The sequence below is a fragment of the Marmota flaviventris genome, chromosome X (assembly GCF_047511675.1).
Source record: "Marmota flaviventris isolate mMarFla1 chromosome X, mMarFla1.hap1, whole genome shotgun sequence".
In the NCBI taxonomy this organism is placed as follows: Eukaryota; Metazoa; Chordata; class Mammalia; order Rodentia; family Sciuridae; genus Marmota; species Marmota flaviventris.
This window is the reverse complement of record NC_092518.1, coordinates 94,042,941-94,062,050: the sequence shown is the minus strand read 5'-3', so window position 1 is coordinate 94,062,050 and position 19,110 is coordinate 94,042,941.

Below are 19,110 nucleotides of genomic sequence, written 5' to 3'. Positions count from 1 at the left end.
AGTATAAAAGATGTACTCAAACCCCAGAATGGGATCGAAGGATGTAGACTCGCAGCCTACCCCTTGACCCACTAGCTGGTGGATCCCGACAGCCAACTGGTGAATAAAGTTTCCATCTCCTGCTTTAAGATCTACTTGGTGATTTATTGCAATCTTGCCTTAACATTATTTGTTCACTACTCATTTTTCCAACATCACCTCTAACCCTTTCTCTATTCTGTAGGTATTATGAGTTACTTGCAGAGCCCTTAAATACATAAGGAGTTGTATGCCCCATTGATTTTGTAGATGCTGTGTCTCTGAACAATGCTTCCTTTTTTGTCCCACTCCACATCCCAGTAAACTCCTATCCTCTTTCAAATACCAGCTCCAATGCCTTGCCCCTGATAGAGTGTAGGTACTTGATGAATTCTGATGAATGGGTAAATACATGAATGGATAAAAGGTATCTCATGGGGTCAAGGACGGGCAATACAGCAGAGAGGGTCAGGAATGAGGACTCCAAAGCACAGGAGGATGTGAGAAATTGAGACAGAAAGGTTGCATTAGAGACAGGAAAGGAAGGCAAGTTGCAGAGAACAGAGTACTGTGGTTTCCCAGGTTCAGAATCACTTTCTTATACTTAGTTAACTCTTACAGAGTGTAACATGGTAACCACTGAGCAAAGCTGCTGATAGGGGAAAGGCTCAGAGAGAGACTTCTTAGTAAGAGAAAGGAAGGTAAAGGTCATGTGAGAAACACATTATTATACAAATAGAGTCATATGTTTTCACATAGCCCCAAAGAAATCCACACTACAAAGAACTCTACACACATTTATTGTTTTACTATCTCCTCTTTCTGCTAATATAATCTGGAAGGACTACTTTTCATCCCAGGAATTTTGCAATGAAAGCTGAAAGTCCCTGAGAGCCCAGAGAGTTTCCACTGTAACTTATTAGTATTGTTTTTAGTTTTTTAAAAATTGTCTAGTTATATATAATATTAGGATTCATCTAGACATAATTATAAAAGCATGGAGTATAATTTGCTCTAATTCAGTCCCCAGTACTTACACTTTCCCTTCCCTATTCTGTTTCCTCCCCTTTCCTTCCTTCTCTTCTACTGATCTTTCTACTATTTACTTTTAGTTTTAGTTTTTTTTCCATCTATACATGACAGTAGAGTGTATTTTGACATATTATTCATATATGGAGTATAACTTATTCTAATTAGGATCCCATTCTTGTGGTTGTATGTGATGTGTATTTTCATTGGTTGTGTATTCATGTATGAGCATAGGAAATTTATGTCCAATTCATTCTACTGTCTTTCCTATTCCCATCTTCCTTCCCTTCCCTTCATTCTCCTTTGTCTAATCCAGTGAACTTCTATACTTCAGTCCCTTACTTTTAGTTTTTTTTTTTTTTTTAAGTTAGTGCCTTGTAGATATACATGATGGTGAGATTCGCTGTGGTGTATTCATATATGAACATAGGAAAGTTTCCACCATGACTTTTAATCTACATTCAATGTGGGAACTTGATGCTAAAATAAGAAATAGCTGTAGAATGTTAGGTTAGCAATGCTCACAAAGGTCCTGTGGCTCAACCGTCATGAGGGTTCTGGTCAGTAGTAGACTGTGTGCTAGGGGAGAGAGAAAATAGAAAATTTAAGGCAGTATGGAACGTGAATGTGAATACTGTGCCTAGGGTATTATGTGAACACAGATGTAGCAGATCTTAGGAGTAGGATAGAAAGATGTGTCAAGTTAAGAAGTCTCCATAGAAAAGGTAAAACTTAAAGAAGAGGAAAAGTTACCTTGGAATAATTTTCTCTTCTCCTGACTTCTTATAGCCTTAGCTTTACTTGTTTGACAGATTTTTGTCACATATTCAAGAAGAATGTCTTAACTTCCCCAGGAGATTCTAAGTTTCTTGATGGAAGGACCTTGTCTTTACTCTTTTGTATTGCCCCATAAAGTTTCCCTCCTTCTTTTGTAACTGCATGGAAGATAGTAAACAAACACTTGTTAATTTTGTGGATAAATGAGTGAATGAATAATTACAATCACTGAGTGCTTATGTTTTGGTTTGCTGTTTTTTAGTTCCAGGGATTAAACTCAGGGACACTTAACCACTCAGCCACATCCCCAGCCCTTTTTGTTTGTATTTTATTTGGAGGCAGTGTCTCACCAAGTTACTTAGTGCCTCACTAAGTTGCTGAGGTTGGCTTTGAACGTGCTATCCTCCTGCCTCAGCCTCCTGAGCTGCTGGGATTACAGGCGTGCACCACTGTGCCTGACTACTTATATGTTTTAATTCATTAAAATATCATATAAATTCTACAAGAAAGGAACCACCATCACCTCTTCTAACCTCATCAAACACAAAGGAAACTAAGGTAGAGGGGGATTACTCATTATGTAAGTGAAAAGAACAAGGAAATCAAGACATTTGAGTTCTGGACCCCAATAGGATGAGACTAATAATCATTTGGGGTAAGTAGCTAAGCACGTTCAGCCTTTATTTCTCCCCAGTTAAGCATCATACTTAGACTGAACTAAATTAAATAGAATTTCAGTAGTAATTGTGGGAAATGAGTCATCTTAGCAAAAGTTTGGCTTCAGAATTGTAGACCAGGTTATTTGAACATAAAACTTTGAGTTGTTACTATATAATTTTCATGGTCCAACCAGTTCTGGAGTCAGCCTTCCTTATTCTTTCTCACCTGCAGTTAATGACTTTCAGCTGCTATTTAAAAAAAAATCTTACAACCTACTAGGGCATGGCAGCACAGGCCTGTAATCCCAGCTACTTGGAAGGCAGAGGCAGGAGGATCGAAAGTTTGAGGCCAACCTGGGCAATTTAGCAAGACTCTGTCTCAAAATAAAAAAAAAAAAATACAACAGGCTGGGGATGTAGCTCACTGGTAGAGTGCTTGCCTAGCATGTGTGGGGCCCTGGGTTCTATCCTTGGGACTGAAAAAGAAAAGAGTAAAGAAAGAAAAAGAAAAATGTAAGAACTTAATCATCCTCTAGATCTAATGTCATCAACCTAGGCTGGTTGGAGCCCACCTCACAGTCTTCCTCAAGGAGTACCCTAATGGGCAGATCTGCTTTCTAAACACAGGTTTTTGTTTTTAGAGAGAGAGAGAGACAGAGAGAATTTAATATTTATTTTTTAGTTTTCAGCGGACACAACATCTTTGTTTGTATGTGGTGCTGAGGATCGAACCCAGCGCCGCACACATGCCAAGCGAGCACGCTACCGCTTGAGCCACATCCCCAGCCCCACAGGTTTTGATTTCAGGTCAACATAGCAGCTGCATTTATTTAAGGTTAAATGTGTTATACCACAATGAGACAAAAAACTAAATTCTTGCAAATTCTTCATGAAAATATTTGTCCTAAGAAAAGATATAGAAACCTACATTTTAATAGGGCTCTTGTTTACATTTCTAACTATTTAATCATGGTTGGCTTTGATGGTTTCTTCATTTGCTTGTTCATTTGTTTGGAGTCAATATAAAAATCCAAATTCCTTTGCTAAACACATCTGGCATGCCACAGTCTGCCCACTCCTAATCTCTTAGACTTCCCAATATGGATCCTGGGCTCTAGCTACACTCATATTTACATGGAATTTTTACATTTTTACAGGATATGTTCAGTTCTGCTTTTCCTGAACCATGCCCCTGACAACTCAGAGCCCACCTGCCCACCATCCAGCAATCCCTACAAAGCAGCTCCTATTAAGAGCTTTACTTATTAATCCTCTCTGCATTTCTGTAGTACATTTGGTCTGCTCCTGACAATGTTCCCCTTGTTTGTGCAAGCATATGCCACTGATTCAACAAGCGCTGAAATTCTGGGCAAGTATTTGCAAAGTCCCCAAATATCCAAATGCTGAAGCATTGCACCCTGAAGAAGAGAGAACATGTACACATGGAGACAGGAGGTTGCCATAAATCTTATAAGCCTCTAAGCCAGTTAATAATTAGCCCTGACATTAATTTGCTGCTCAATCTTTTGTTGAGAACACATAGAACATCCACAATTGCTTTTTATTCTTTCTCCCGCCCCCCAGGGGTGCTTTATCACTGACCTACATCACAGACATTTTTTTTTATTTTGAGATGGGGTCTAAGTTGTCAAGGTTGGCCTCAAACTTGTGATCGTTCTACCTCAGCTGCCCAAATTGCAGGGATTATGGGCATGTACCAGTGCTCCTGACTCTGATTATGTTTCTAAGAAGCAATCTGCTAGAGCCAGGCATGGTGGTGCATGCCTGTAATCCCAGCATTTTGGGAGGCTGAGACAGGAGGATCTCAAGTCTAAAGTCAGCCTCAGCAATTAGCAAGCCCCTAACAATGTAGCAAAATCCTGTCTCAAAAAAAAAAAAATTAAAAAGGGCGGTGGATGTAGCTCAATGGTTAAGCACCTCTGAGCTAAATCCCCCATTCCAACAAACAATCACAAATCTGGTAGAGATATATACTTATCTATTTTATTTTTTAATTTTTATTTTTAGTACTGGAGATTTAACCCAGGGGCACTTTACCACTGAACTACATCACCATCCGTGCCCCTTTTTTTGAGACAGGATCTCACTAAATTGCAGAGGATGGTCCTTGAACTTGCAATCCCAGAGACTCAACCTCCCAAATCTCTGGAATTGCAGGCGTGTACCACCACACCTGGCTATACTGATCTATTTTATGAGTAAAATGATATGTCTACAATTTGCATTAAAATACACTTTTCCTCCCAATCCTCCATTTTTTTTTAATTAGGGAGAAAATTGGATGGATGAAAGAAAAATGGAAAACATTGTCCTCACGCAATATCTATGTTCAGATATTATTCATAAGGCTAATTTGATGGCTAAAATGAATGTAGGCAGGATACATATGCTATGCTAACTAACTTTATTTCCCTGGCCTTTCATACATTTTTGATGTTCTATCTCCTCTTCCTTTGAATTAAACAAGTTCTTCTATTTTTAATTTATCATTTCACTTTTATTACAAACATATATGAAAGTTCAAGAGAGTAATATAATGAATTTTTTTTACATGTAACATAGCTATGACCTCCTTTTGCCAGACACCAGCACTACTTTACATCCTGGCCAGGCCAGATCATGGAAATATCTGTTTTCCACTTATTGAATGACAGCATCCATTTTGGCAGTGTGATCCCATTGGAATGAAAACTATCAAGCCCCAGAAGTTGACTGAAAGTCCCCATAGGGACTGAAATGTGGAGTCATTATTGACTCATGGATAGAAATTAAACAAGGAAAAGACAAAATCTGTCTATGAGATTATTGATTACAGATCAATTCATATTCAATATATCACTCAGGTTTATTCAAAATGTTGCAAGTTTGAAAGATGAACCTTTGCAATGAAAACTGGCAGATTTCATGGTGAGTAAATATTGTATCTTTCCACTGGCACTTCTGGGAATGGCCTTTGCTAGAAACAGCTATGTTTGTTTCTGGACTCTGTGCTGGGGCTGGCTACCACCGGCTGCCTTGAGGCCGGGCTTACTTAAGATTGGATCTTAACCAAAGCCTGGAGGGAGCTGGGAGCAGTAGGGAGAAGAAGGAAGTTAGAAAACAGGGCCAGCAAACCGACTTAGTCACATGTTATCTTTCTTGCCATCATGCCCTGAAGAAATTCTTGTAGAGCACTTAGTGGTTGGCATTTGTAAAGGGCACAGGACCCTTTGACTTTATCTGGCATCTTAATCCTCTTGATCACTGTGGCCTGTCTTGGCTTATGGCACATCAGTTTCCCAAGTTTGATTCTATGAGTCCACAGCTTCCCATGACCAGTGGAATTTCTTATGACTTAGCACAATAAAATAAGGGAAAGATAGGGCTCTTACACCTGGGAGAGAAAGAGAGGGAAAAAATAATCGCAAGTATATAGAAACCACAGACTCTTCTAGCAATTGATTCCTGTAATCATACAATAAAGCTACAAAATAGGAACTATCATTAATTCCATTCTACAGATGATCAAACTGAGTCTCATGTTACATAATCTATAAGTTGTAGAACCAGGATTTGATACAGCTATGCATGATGACTGAGATCATACTTTTTTTAAAAAAATTTTTTTAGTTGTATATGGACTCAATGGCTTTATTTGTTTGTATGTGATGCTAGGATCAAACCCAGTGCCTCACACTTGTGAGGCAAGTGCTCTTCCACAGAGCTAAAACTCCAGCCCTGAGATGCTACTTTTAACCACCCTGTATATACTACCCCCTGAAAGAGTTCCCACTGAACACCCATTTATTGACGTATGCCAGAGTTGTTCCAGAGAAGGAAGTATCACCAGATTGAATGTGTAAGTCAACAACTGTGGTTATTCTTTTTGTATGCTGCTACCACCTTTAACCCAGTTCCTTGTGCAATACATATATTAATTAGTTCATTAGAAAAAGTTGAGAGGAACAGATTCCCCTCTAAGACCCAGTTGGGTAACTCTTCTTTGCCCAAGGACTAAACATTTCTGATGTAGAAGCCAATGATTTACATCACTGTGTGGGATCACTAGTCATGAGTCAGAGTTCAAGGTTACTCTTAATTAGGGGAAAATGTTTACAAACTGGAAAGAGCAATGTTGATGTAAGCTGAAATAGAACTGGAGATGAAATTCCTCTCCTGAAGACTCACCATTTGCATGGGAGGGGGATTTTTGGAAGAAAAATTTCCCCAGGGCTCTTGTAGACACAATTATGGTATCAGGTACTGCAATAGAAGCTACAATGTCTTCCATGATTGCTAGGGAAAGTCAACCAAAAGGAGCAGAGTTGGGTGAAATTCATGAGGAAACTTTTCTTAAATCAGGGACTTGAGCTGGATGTATCAAATACAAATAAAAATAAAAGCCAGGCACAGTGGCCATGACCGTAATCCCAGCAACTTGGGAAACAAGCAGGAGAATTGCAAGTTTGAGGTCAGCCTCAGCATCTTAGTGAGACCCTCAGCAACTTAATGAAACCCTGTCTCAAGATTAAAAAGGGGGGGCAGGGATATAACTCAGTAGAGTTACATCCAGGAGGAGGAGTGGAGTGAGGGACAGGCATTCCAAACAGAGGGTCAGTGTCTGTGTGAAAGTGCATGTTCCATGGACAGGACAATCAGTGGGGTGCAACTGGCAGCAGCAGAAGGGAGTAGATTGAGGTGGTTGGGGTAAGCTACTCAGGGCTTCTCTGGCTTAGAGTTCTGTTCTCTGGGCAACAGGAAGCTATTGGAAGTGTCTGTTAAGGCAGAGGAGTGACACTCCTGGAAGATGATTCTTACAGCTCCAGGACAGGGAAGGACTGGAAAAGAGAGAGGAGAAAGGCAGGTGGCCCGACTGGCAGGCCATGTCAACACTCCAGGCAAGAGTGGAAAGTGCTCTGAACCAGGACAGTGGCAACGAGAACTGAGAGGAAGGGATGGCTTTGGGGCACATGTCAACAATAGAAACTACAGGAGTGCCCACGGGAAAGGGGGAAATGACCCCAAAGTTCCAGCCTGAGTCCATGGTGCTGTTAACAGAGGTGGGGAATTAAAGACTATTGGGGGGGGGGCGGCTGGGGTTGTGGCTCAGTGGTAGAGCGCCTGCCTAGCATGTACGGGTGCTGGGTTCAAATCTCAGCACCACATAAAAATAAATGAATAAAGGTATTATGTCCAGCTACAACTAAAAAGAAATGTTTAAAAAAAAAAGACTATTTGCAGGGTGGGGAGTGATGGAGACAGGTGACGAGTTCAGTTTGCATTTGGTTTTGGCATGCCTAGGGGACTTCCAAGTGGACACGTCCAGCAGGAAACTGGGAATCTTGGCTTAGAGCCCAGGCCAGACATGGGAGCTAGAATCCACCAGGGTCCAAGTGGTATTAGTTGACCCCTTGTGACTGGATGGGGTTCTCTCTCCTCCCATTTTATTCCTCCAGGGCCAGGAGTTGGTGACAGAGCCAGGCGAGCCCTAGCATTGAAAGGGCAAGGTGGTGGTGACAGAGATCCAGAGCAAAAAGATACCCTTTCTCTTTTTGCTCTGAAACCTCACGCCCCTCCTCTCAGGATCAGGGTCCTCCTTCCAGGGCTGCACTCTGACCAGCAAAGGGAGGGAGACAGGGAGGGAAGAAGGGTGGATGGCAGGCAGGAAGGAAAGAGTTCCATGTATAGAACTCATGTTATACAGGGGCCATGAAAGATAGGACAGTAACTTCAGCTCTTGAGCTTTTAAAATCAGGAATGTGTTACAGTGAAATCTGCTACATTAGTGACAGGATTTGGGGCAGAAAGAACAAATACCACAGCTACATAATGGCCACTGAAGCATTTAGTGCTATGGAGCTGAGTCTGGGAGTACATTACTGCAAACATTTTCCAAGATCCAGTCTGTGAAAAGCATAGCCAGTCTCCTAGGAGTCCTAAAACTTTAATTAGACCTCCCAGGTCTCAGAACCAAATCACAAAATCCCGTAAATCTAATGCAACAAGTTAGTCATGCGAGTTTTAGTCACACTCTGAATGTAGGTAGCATTTATTCAGGATAGCCAGAAATGGTTCTTATCCACTATCAAACATACCACTTTAACTAAGATTTGTCACAAAGAGTCACCACTACCTCAGCTAGGGACATAGAAACTAGAAAGCATGTGTGCTCATGCCCATGTTCTCTCTCTCTCTCTCTCTCTCTCTCTCTCTCTCTCTCTCACACACACACACACACACACACACACACACATACACACACACACACACACACACACACCAGCTCAATTTAATGTCTGTCATATTTGGCTCTTACACAAGTCCTGGACTGAGAATAGATACGGGGATCAGATTTCCTAGGGTTTAGCACAGGATCCAGCCACACAGGCCTCTTCCCTAGCACCTCCTTCCCTCTCTTTAGGTGCAGTGCACTTAACTTGGAGCCCTCTTCTGAGATGCCATCTGAGGACAACCTAGATATTCTGGAAATACTGCTACTGGGAACAGTAGTTGCTCATCCCTCAGGGACCCAAGTTCCCACAGCCACTTCTTCCAATACAAATCTAGGCATTTTCCTCAGAAATACTCTCCTTGATGTGTTTCTGTCTCACTTTAGGACACAAATAACTGGGCATCAAGTGTGAGGAATGTGAAGGAACACAGAAGCAGCTCTTAAAATTTAGCTCCCAGGCTCAAGAGTGATAAACATTAGCCTTCAATGCCACTGAGAGTAACCATCAGAAAAGGAGCTATGTTCTCTCTGAGGTCCCCCAAATCTTGCAAGAAGTCCACAGAAAAATCTAGTTTAACCTTAGCTCCTGATCCTGAACTGGACCTATGACCATTGACCTAACTTATTTTTAGACCACTATATCAAGGATGGATTTGGTCATCCAGGGATTTTTTGGTTAAATCTCTGGAGTCCCAAAGTCAATTATTTAGAACTCCCTTGGGATGGTAGGATATAATCTATGAACTCCATGTCTCCAGAACCTCTTGCTTTGTATGAACTTTTTATGATACAGTTAGTCAGCCTTCCCAACCCATAGAACTTCATTCCGTTTTTCTTCTGAATACAAGAAGAGGGTGGTTCTGGGTAGATGCCATCTCAGATAAGCCCCAAGTCAAGACAAATCTGATCCTTTGGATCATCTAAGTCTGAAGGGCCTTGTTTCCTGTCCCTGCTGAAACCATCTTCAATGTCCTTGTGGTTTCCAGAGCTTAAGAAATGTACTATCATGAACACTTCTGCTCCTCAACTAGGAGGATCTTAGAATTACTACAATTTTCTTTCTTTTCTTTTCTCTTATTTCTTTCCTTCTTATAGCAATGGAGAATTCAGGCTAAAGGACACAACCAATATACCTTGATACTTTCACAATAAGTTTTAAAAGATTTTGATCAATGATTTTGGTGCTGTTTTCAATGCCAGTTTAACATAGATTTTGCTCCATGCTCTACCCAGAACCATATAAGCCCCTAAGCTAGCACACCAAAATGGTTTTCTCTGCCATCTGTCCCCTCCTGCATGGCAGGAGTTCTCTCTCTCTTCTCCCTTAAATAAATTCTACTGCATTTACTCTTCCTTTCTATGATCATCCATGAATTTTATTTTTCAAATTTGTGAGACAAGAATACAGAAGGAAATTGGTGAGGCAGGGAATCTAGTTTCATCTCAAAACTCTGGTTTCATTATTTTGTCCTTGGCACAAACTGTTAACAGCAGTGAGGACACGAGACTAGCTTCTGGTTATCCCAGAGCCAGTTGCCATTATGTCTGAATGGCTGGTGTCTAAGAGTACCAATATTCCTGGGCGATGGGAACACTTTATACTCCCTAGGAGAGCTTAGGAGTTATCCTGGGATCTTTTATTCTGTCCCCATAACCAGCCCAGGAGCCAGGGTTTTGGAGAAGGGAACTTTCCTGTCTGAAGAATTCTTCAGAGTTTGTAGTCAGGGCTTGGAGCCCACTGAGGTTAACTTGACACTTATCCTGAGGAAGCCCTGAAATTAGAATAGAAATGTTAGGTAGGAGTTTAGGGACATCAAGAGGGTGAAGGCAGGGTATAAGAAAATGACTCTGGTACAAGATGGGAGTTGAATCTGTCCCTGTTTACCATAAGTCGTATTACCATGACAACTATCTCCACTGGGGATTTATCACCCACGGCCACTCCCATCATATAATCTGTGAACTCCATGCCTCCAGAACATAGTTTGGTATTCTAATTAAGTATTATAAAGTAATCAATAGGGGCATAATGGGTAATATTCTAATTAGGTATCATAAAGTGACTAATGGAAAAAATGAGAGTATTCAATCAGGTCTGTAGGGGGAAGGGAACACCTCACAACTCAACATATAAGACAGGAATCCCCCAACATGGGGTCCTGGAGCCCTTTCTGTCTCTCTTTTGTATCTCTCCCATCTCCTTCTCTCCCTCATCCCTACTTCCCCTCTCGACTCACCCCTGCTTTACATTCTACTTTACAGACCATTATTTTGTCCTTCAATAAATCTAGGCTTTGACTGTTAAAACTGTGTGTCTTGCTCAGTTTTTTGTTCTGTATGTCAAGAACTTGGACTCCAACTGGACTTCCCATCAGTACAGAAGCAATCCCAGATCTGGGCACTGGGGAACAAACCTGTAATCCCAGAAATATAAGAGGCTAAGGCATGGGGATCCAGTTTGAAGCCAGCCTTGTCAATTTAGTGAAACCCTATCTCAAAAGAAAAAAAAAATTAAAAGGACTGGGATACAGCTCAATGGTAGAGGACCTCTGGGTTAAATCCCCAGTACCACCACCAAAGGAGGAGGAGGAGGAGGAGGAGGAGGAGGAGGAGGAATAAGGAGTCCCAGTTGCAACCATTGTTTACCTTGGTGGTAAATGCTCTAGCCAGAGGTAACAAGGCGTAGGACCCATCTTGTAAATACAAAGAATCTAGTGCTTAGGGTCTCAGCCTCTGGAGTCAGATTTGGGTATGAGTTCAAGCTCTGCCACTTTCTAGCTTTGTAACCTAGGACAAACCACTCAGCTTTCGTTTCCTTGTATATAAAATGGGGATTATGTAACTTCTTCACAAGGCTAATATAAGTATTCATTGCATGTATGCATGTAAAGTATTTTTAATTTAGAACTTGACTGAAACAAAATTCTAGAAATGATGCTTGTTATTGTTGCTATCACAGATCTCATTTGCCTTCTCACTGGGATATAATGGGGAAAAAAAGGTCAGGGGCCAACTACTGAACAGGCCAAACTGCTTGGCACTCATGCCTCATCAGGCAACCTTGAGAACATTGATTTCCAGTTACTGTTCATGATGTTTTCTTCCATAGTTCATGTGACCTAAGCTGTGGGTGTCTTCAGAACCGTATGATCTGTAGTATATTCATTTTACTTTACTCCCACCCTACCATCATTGAATTTTATCACTTGTAACCCAAGACCTTTTCCCCTAAGCCAGGCTCTTGTTCTTTCTTCTAGTGCATGTGATCTGATCCGTAGGTGGCTGCCTCTAAAACTGATAAGATCTGGGCTAATTAGTATAAGCATTACTTTTTTAGTGAGTATACTAGGACAGGACAGGTGGGTGGTACAAAGCAAGAATGAGTCAGTGACATTTACTGACCAAGCCTGGCTTGTCCTTAAGGAATTTCTTCAAAACTTACCAAGCAGCCTCAAAAACAGATTCTTTGACCTATCATCAGAGACTCTGATTCAATGTGTATAGAAAATTCAGGGTAGAATAAACTCCCAAGATGAATGTGATATAAAGCCAGGATCAAGAAGAACCAAATTACATAAATATCTATCTGAAAAACAGTAATTCTCACATTTAGTGAGCATCAAATTGACTTGGCAGGATGGTATTTTTAAAATACAGATTTCTAGGCTATCCCACTAGTTCTGATCTATCAGTTCTAGGGTAATGATCAGACATTTGAACAAGCAATGCCAGGTAACTCAGGCCTAGGGTAAATTAGTATTCCCTTTATAATCATTCCTGTCTGGCATCCCAAAGATTATCCAGAGAAGAAAAGCATTCTTGAAACTGTTACAAGTTTCTCTCTTTCTTATTAATATATAATCTCCTTAATTCCTCTTAGAAATTATTGAAACATTTTCTCATTTTTAAAAAATTATTTTTAGTTGTAGATGGACACAATACCTTTATTTATTTTTTAATGTGGTGCCTCAGTGCCTCACATGTGCTAGGCAAGCACTGAGCCACAACCCAGTCCCCATTTTCTCTTTCTTGTGCTGATATATAATAAAAAGTGATGTGAAGCAAAAAGATATTTTAATTTAGAACATTATTTTATTGAAGATTGTGTTAGCTATCTATTGCTAAAATACAAATTATTCCAAAATCATCAGCTTAAGGCAACATTTATTATCTCACAGGGTCTGTGGATCAGGGATTTAAGCATGATTTAGTTAGTTGTCTCTAGCTCAGGGTTTCTCGGAAGACATAGGCCATGGACTTTGGTCTCATCTGAAGCCTCAATTAGGGGAGAATTTGCATTCAAACCTCTTACATAGTTTCTAAAAGGACTCAGTTTCTTTTTGGCTGTTGACCAGAGACATCAGTTCCTTGCCATATGAGCTTCTCCATCAGGTAGCTCATAGCTCACAATATGGTGGTTAACTTCCTTCAGGGTGAGAAAGGGACAGTAAGAGACAAAGAGTAAGCAAGGCAGAAGTCATACTAGTCTTGGAATTGAAATCCCCTTACTTTTGCCATATTTAGTTGGTGTTTTAGTCAGCTTTTTCACTGCTGTGACTAAAGAACCTGACCAGTACAATGATAGAGCAAGAGGTTGTTTGAGGGCTCACGGTTTCAGAGGTCTTAGTCCATAGAAGGCTGGCTCCATTCCTCAGGGCTTGAGGTGAGGCTGAGCATCATGGTGGAAGAGGGTGGCAGAGGGAAGCAGGTCACATCGTGGTCATAAGGAAGCAGAGAGAGTCTCCACTTGCTAGATACAAATATATACTACAAAGTCATGCCCTAATTCCCACCTCCTCCAGCCACACCCCACCACTTCAGTTACCACTCAGTTACTCCATATTGGGGGATTAAATCACTGATTGGGTTAAGACTCTCACAACCCAATCATTTCTGCAATGGACCTTCTTGCATATTCTCACATGTGAGCTTTTGGGGGACACCTCACATCCAAACCATAACAGTTGTTCAGCAGCAAGTTGCTAGGTTCAGCCCACGCTAAAGTGTAGATGATTACACATGGGCCTGAGTATCAGCAGGCTGACCATTGACAGTGATCTCAGAGGCTTCCTACCACAAAGTTCATATTTTAAAATATATTTTAATGTAAAATTTAATATTATTTAGGGGCTGGGGATGTGGCTCAAGCGGTAGCACACTCCGCTGGCATGCTTGCGGCCCGAGTTCAATCCTCAGCACCACATACAAACAAAGATGTGTCCGCTGAAAACTAAAAAATAAATAAATAAATAAATGTTAAAACTCTCTCTCTTAAAAAATATTATTTAAAATATAAGTAAATTTTTTAATTTTATTTGAGTAAGCAAACATATTTTGACAAGTACATTTAAATATAATGCTATTGTGTGTTGTGTTAGAAAACCTGATGCTTATTAAAATGTCAAAAGCAATTTAAGTATGTGTCATGGCATGAAAAAAATAGACAAAAATTGCTTTCATGACATGATATCTGAGATTATTGCATTTTTATATCATAAAAATAAATTCACTTGTTTAAATAATTTTAGTATTTTGTTTCTAAATGATGTCATTCAAAGAGAATGCTGCCATTTTGGTATATCTTCTTCACTGTTTTAGTCAGTTTTTGTGTTGCTGTGACCAAAAGACCTGACAAGAATAACTTAAAGAAGGAAAAGCTTATTTTGGCTTACAGTTCCAGAGCTTCAGTTCAGGGTCAGCAGACTCCATACCTCTGGGCCTGAGTTGAGACAGAACATCATGGTGGAAGGGTATGATGGAGGAAAGCAGCTCAGGATGTGACAGTCAGGAAGAAGAGGGAGAGAGAGAGCTCTGCTCACCAGGGACAAAACATAGACCCAAAAGGCACACCCCAGTGACATACTTTTTCCAGCCACACCCTACCTGCCAACAGTTATCACCCATTTAATCCCTATCACCTGATTAATCCACTATTAGGTTAAAGCTCTCATAATCCAATCATTTCACCATTAAACCTTCTTGCATTGTGTCACATATGAGCTTTTCAGGGACACCTCATATCTAAAATATTCACAAATAACATAAACAAATATGTTTATTCCCTTTTCCAATATATTTAGAGACAAACTGGATATAACTCTCACTATACTTTCGGTTTTGCCATGAATACTAAAGTCTGAGAGATGGTTTCATGTACAATATAATTTTAAAAATCAGACTGTTGTCACTTGAGGGTTTGGGGAAAAGCAAATCCAGATTGTGTGGCTTAAACAACAAACAATTATTCTCACAATTCTGGAGGCTAAAAGTCCAAGATTATGATGTTTACCACTCTCCTTGGCTTGCAGATGGCCATTTTTATGCATATCTTCACACAATCTTCTCTTTGTATATATCTGTGTCCAAATTTCCTCTTTTTATAAAGATACCAGTCATAATGGATTAGGACCCACCCTAGAGGTCTTGGTTTAACTTAATTACCTCAAACTATCTCCTAATTTAGACACACTCTAAAGTATTAGGAATTAGGACTTTGACATAAGAATTCAGGGGCAGGAACTCAGGAGACTGAGGCAGGAGGATGGCAAGTTTAAGGACAACTCAGGCAATTTAGTGAGACCTGTCTCAAAATAATTTTTTTTTTTTTTTAAAAAAAGGACTAGGGATGTAGCTCAGTAGTAAAGCACTATGGATTCAATCTTCAGTATCAAAAAAAATGGAATCTAAAAATATAAATAAATAAACAGACAAACAGAATTTGGGGGTCAGGTGCATAGTTCAGCCTGTAAATAAGTTTTTGGAATTGCTGTCTTTCTAATCACCCTTATTCTCTTCTAGTATATTTCTTATCTTTAGCCAACAGTCTACTGTTGGGCATAAATGGAACAATACATGAATATTGTATGAATAAAGATAACTTGAAACTCTATGATCAAACCACCAGGTTAAGGGGGTGGGGTGTAATTTAGCAACCGAGTATGTACTTAGCATGTGCAAGGCTCTGGGTTCCATCTCTAGCACCAAAACAAAAACACCAGGCTAGTCTGCAGTGCATACCTAAATGATAAACTAGCTGAGTGATAAGAGTTTAAACATTGTAGTCCAAGATCCACTAACCTCTATGTGAGCTCTCTAGTTATTCCCTAGAGGCTATCAAACTTCTTTTAAAATGATTGCTTTTCAATAACTTTCAATAATTATTTTGTAAATAAAAATTGAAAACAGATGTCATTACTGCCTTTTACAATGTAAAATCCTGGGGTTCATGAACAACCTCTTGGGAAATGCTACCTAAATTCAGACTTCATATCTACTGTCATAGATAAGAGTCACTCAGTGTTCATTAAATGTTCTTCATGTACCCGAATCTGGATGTGAACCTGGGCAAGAGGTAAGTGGCGTTCAGTTATATTATTTCTTGTAACCACTCTACCAAGAAATCAGGCCAGTTCTTGAACATTGTGAACCTAACAATGAAATACTAGAGGAAAGTTAATAGTTAAACAGAGTAAGGCACCAGGATCAGCAAGTACCATAGTTTCTCAAGAAACCCAGAAGCTTCCACATTGGAATTGTGACAAAATTCTCCATCCATTTCCCCATCCTTCTGTGACTAAACCTGCTCATTGGGCTGGGTATATATCTCAGTGACAGAGTTGCCTAGCATTTGTGAGACTCTGAGTTCCATCCCCAACATGATAAAAAATCTTTCTTGGCTTCAAGCATTAGCATTTGAGAAAAAATTAAAAATAATTATTCAATTTTCTTTCTGTTTCATTTAATTATTGGTTTTGTTACAACAATTTTCTTTGGCCAAGATTCAGAATTTCATTGACACTGGAAGTTAAATAAGTTCTTGTGGGTTGGACTTAGAACCTACTCAAATTTATATCATTGATTTTTGGGAAAATGGGATCTTAATTTAAAAAAAATTTACAAACACATTTTTAGAACTGACTCTATGTAAGCTTGAAACTGCTTGTGTCCTATATAAAAATTACTCAAAGGATAAAAAGGATAGAAAAAGGAGAGAAAGGCAATAAGATATATCTGACATTGCAATTCTACCAAGTGTAGATGATTCTTTGAGTGTTCTGAAAGCCTTTTAGGATCTTGCTTTTGGGATAAACAGCAGTTAAAGCGGTGCTAAAGTCATAGCAAACTGCTAACCTCAGCACTTTCCTTGAAGTGGGTAACCCCTCTGCCTGAGATGGGCTGAACCTGGTCCTCTTTCTACAACCATTTCAGTAACTAATACTCCTACCTAAATGATGAGAGAGACAGTCAAGTTCACACGTCAATGCTCACTTGAATTCATGGAGAGCACTTTTCTGGCTTTGGGAGAAGATACCAAAGACTCCGAAGACACGAACGAGGAAGACATTTTCTGCTCAAGATATTATGTATCTGAGATAAGCTTAGATTTCACAACAGTCAATTTTTATACCTTTAAGCCCTCTAGCTTTTATCAGCTTTATTTTAGGAGATCTAGGATCTGTTTCTTGGTTGGCTTTTTCTTCTTAAATTGTGTTTGTTATCATTATAATCCACTGGAGGCAAAGTCACACTAGAATAAAGCTTTGGTAGGTTCATATTTGACATGGCAATATTAGTTCCAAAAATTGTCCTAGCTGAAGTTTCAAAGCTCATTAGCTGAATATTTTCTCAGATGATTCCCATTGCTAAAACATTTTCTCTGTGTCCCATTAAAACTCTCCAGTGTGGGCTAGGGGATGTAGCTCAGTAGTAGAGTGTTTTTCTACCATGCAAGAGACCCTGGGTTCAATCCTTACCACTGCAAAAAAAACAAAACAAAACAGTAGCTCTACAGTGTGTTCTGTGTTCAGCAGCAGAGTGTCTACAGGATAACACTGACTGGGTACAATTGGTTATAACATTCACTTGCCAAATATACAGAAATATATGCAATATCATGATAATGGAGTTCTTAGGCAATGTGGTAGAACTAGTGAGTATGGTGTAGGCCATGTTGTCCAAAAGACAAAGAAAAGCAAAATCAGACCTGCTCAGGAGCACACTTCAGAGCCAAGAAAGGCGACTCCCTTCCTAGAAGCTGTGCAATCATGGAAACTTTGGTTATTTAGTCATATTTTCTGGAATACACTATTTAATGATTGAGCAAATTAAATGGTTATGTGGGGGTGGTATCTCAGGAAACTTGCAATCTGACTCCTAACCTCATAAGATAAAGCTGGACTGGGTTGAAAGGTGTGGAAAAACAGTGACAAGAGATATAGTAAGAGACAAGGAAAATATTAAGAGGAAGAAATAGAGAAATACATGAAGCAAAAAGAGACACGAAGCAACAAAGAATTTAATCATACTTTGATTAAATATTTAATAGAACTTTTACATCAGCAGTGACTTAAGCCACTGGAATAGGAAATGGCTTTTTTTTTGTCCCTAGGCCAAATGTTGCACAGTGATACAAATTAGGTTTTATGATTGTCTTTTAATTAAAAAATGCAGCTGTCCTGAACTCTTTGAAAAATTTCTCAATTCAGGTTAGAATTAACCAATCTAAATGACTTAGTCCTGAAAATGCTGAACACCATGGCTCATGCCTATAATCCCAGCAACTTGGGAGGCTGAGGCAGGAGGATCTCAAGTTCAAGGCCCATTTCAGCAACTTAGCGAGATCCTTAACAACTTAGCAAGACCCTGTCTCAAAACTTTTTAAAAATAAAAAAGGCTGGGGGGATGTGGCTCAGTGGTACAGCACCATTAAGTTTAATCCCCAAATGCCAGTAACCAAACAAACATGAAGCTAATTTGTTGGATAATTAATATGACTTTAAATGGCTTTTCCCAGAGGTTTCTAAGTGCAGGCTATAAAACATTATGTTTGCATCAAAGTTATCCATGAGCTGGGTGCAGTGGTGCCTGTTTGTAATCCCAGGGTCTCTAGAGGCTGAGGCAGGAGGATTGCGAGTTCAAAGCCAGCCTCAGCATGAACAAAGTGCTAAGCAACTCAGTAAGACCCTGTATCTACACAAAATAGGGCTGGGGATGTGGCTCAGTGGTCGACTGCCCCTGCGTTTAATCTGCTCCCCACCAAAAAAAAAAAAAAAGTTATCCATGAACTACCAGTACCAATCTATAGTAGATATTTGCAGGTTTATGTGGTTCCTATTGATCTGAGGCTGTGTTTTCTGAGTTTGTAACTACTGATGCTTTGTCACCTGTATTTTCATCTCTGTCTAGGAAGAGAATCCCATATAAAACAGGAACTTTTTTTTCTCAGGAGTTTGACCTGAAATTGATCTGGGAAATTGTGTGTATGTGTGTTTGTCTGTCTTTGTGTCTGTGCTCTCTAACACTTTAAGGACAAATGCCTTCCTTATTTGAGTTGAGGTTTGAAAAACACAAACTCTACAACTGCAGTTCAAAGAATTGTCTTCCACTTCAAATTTA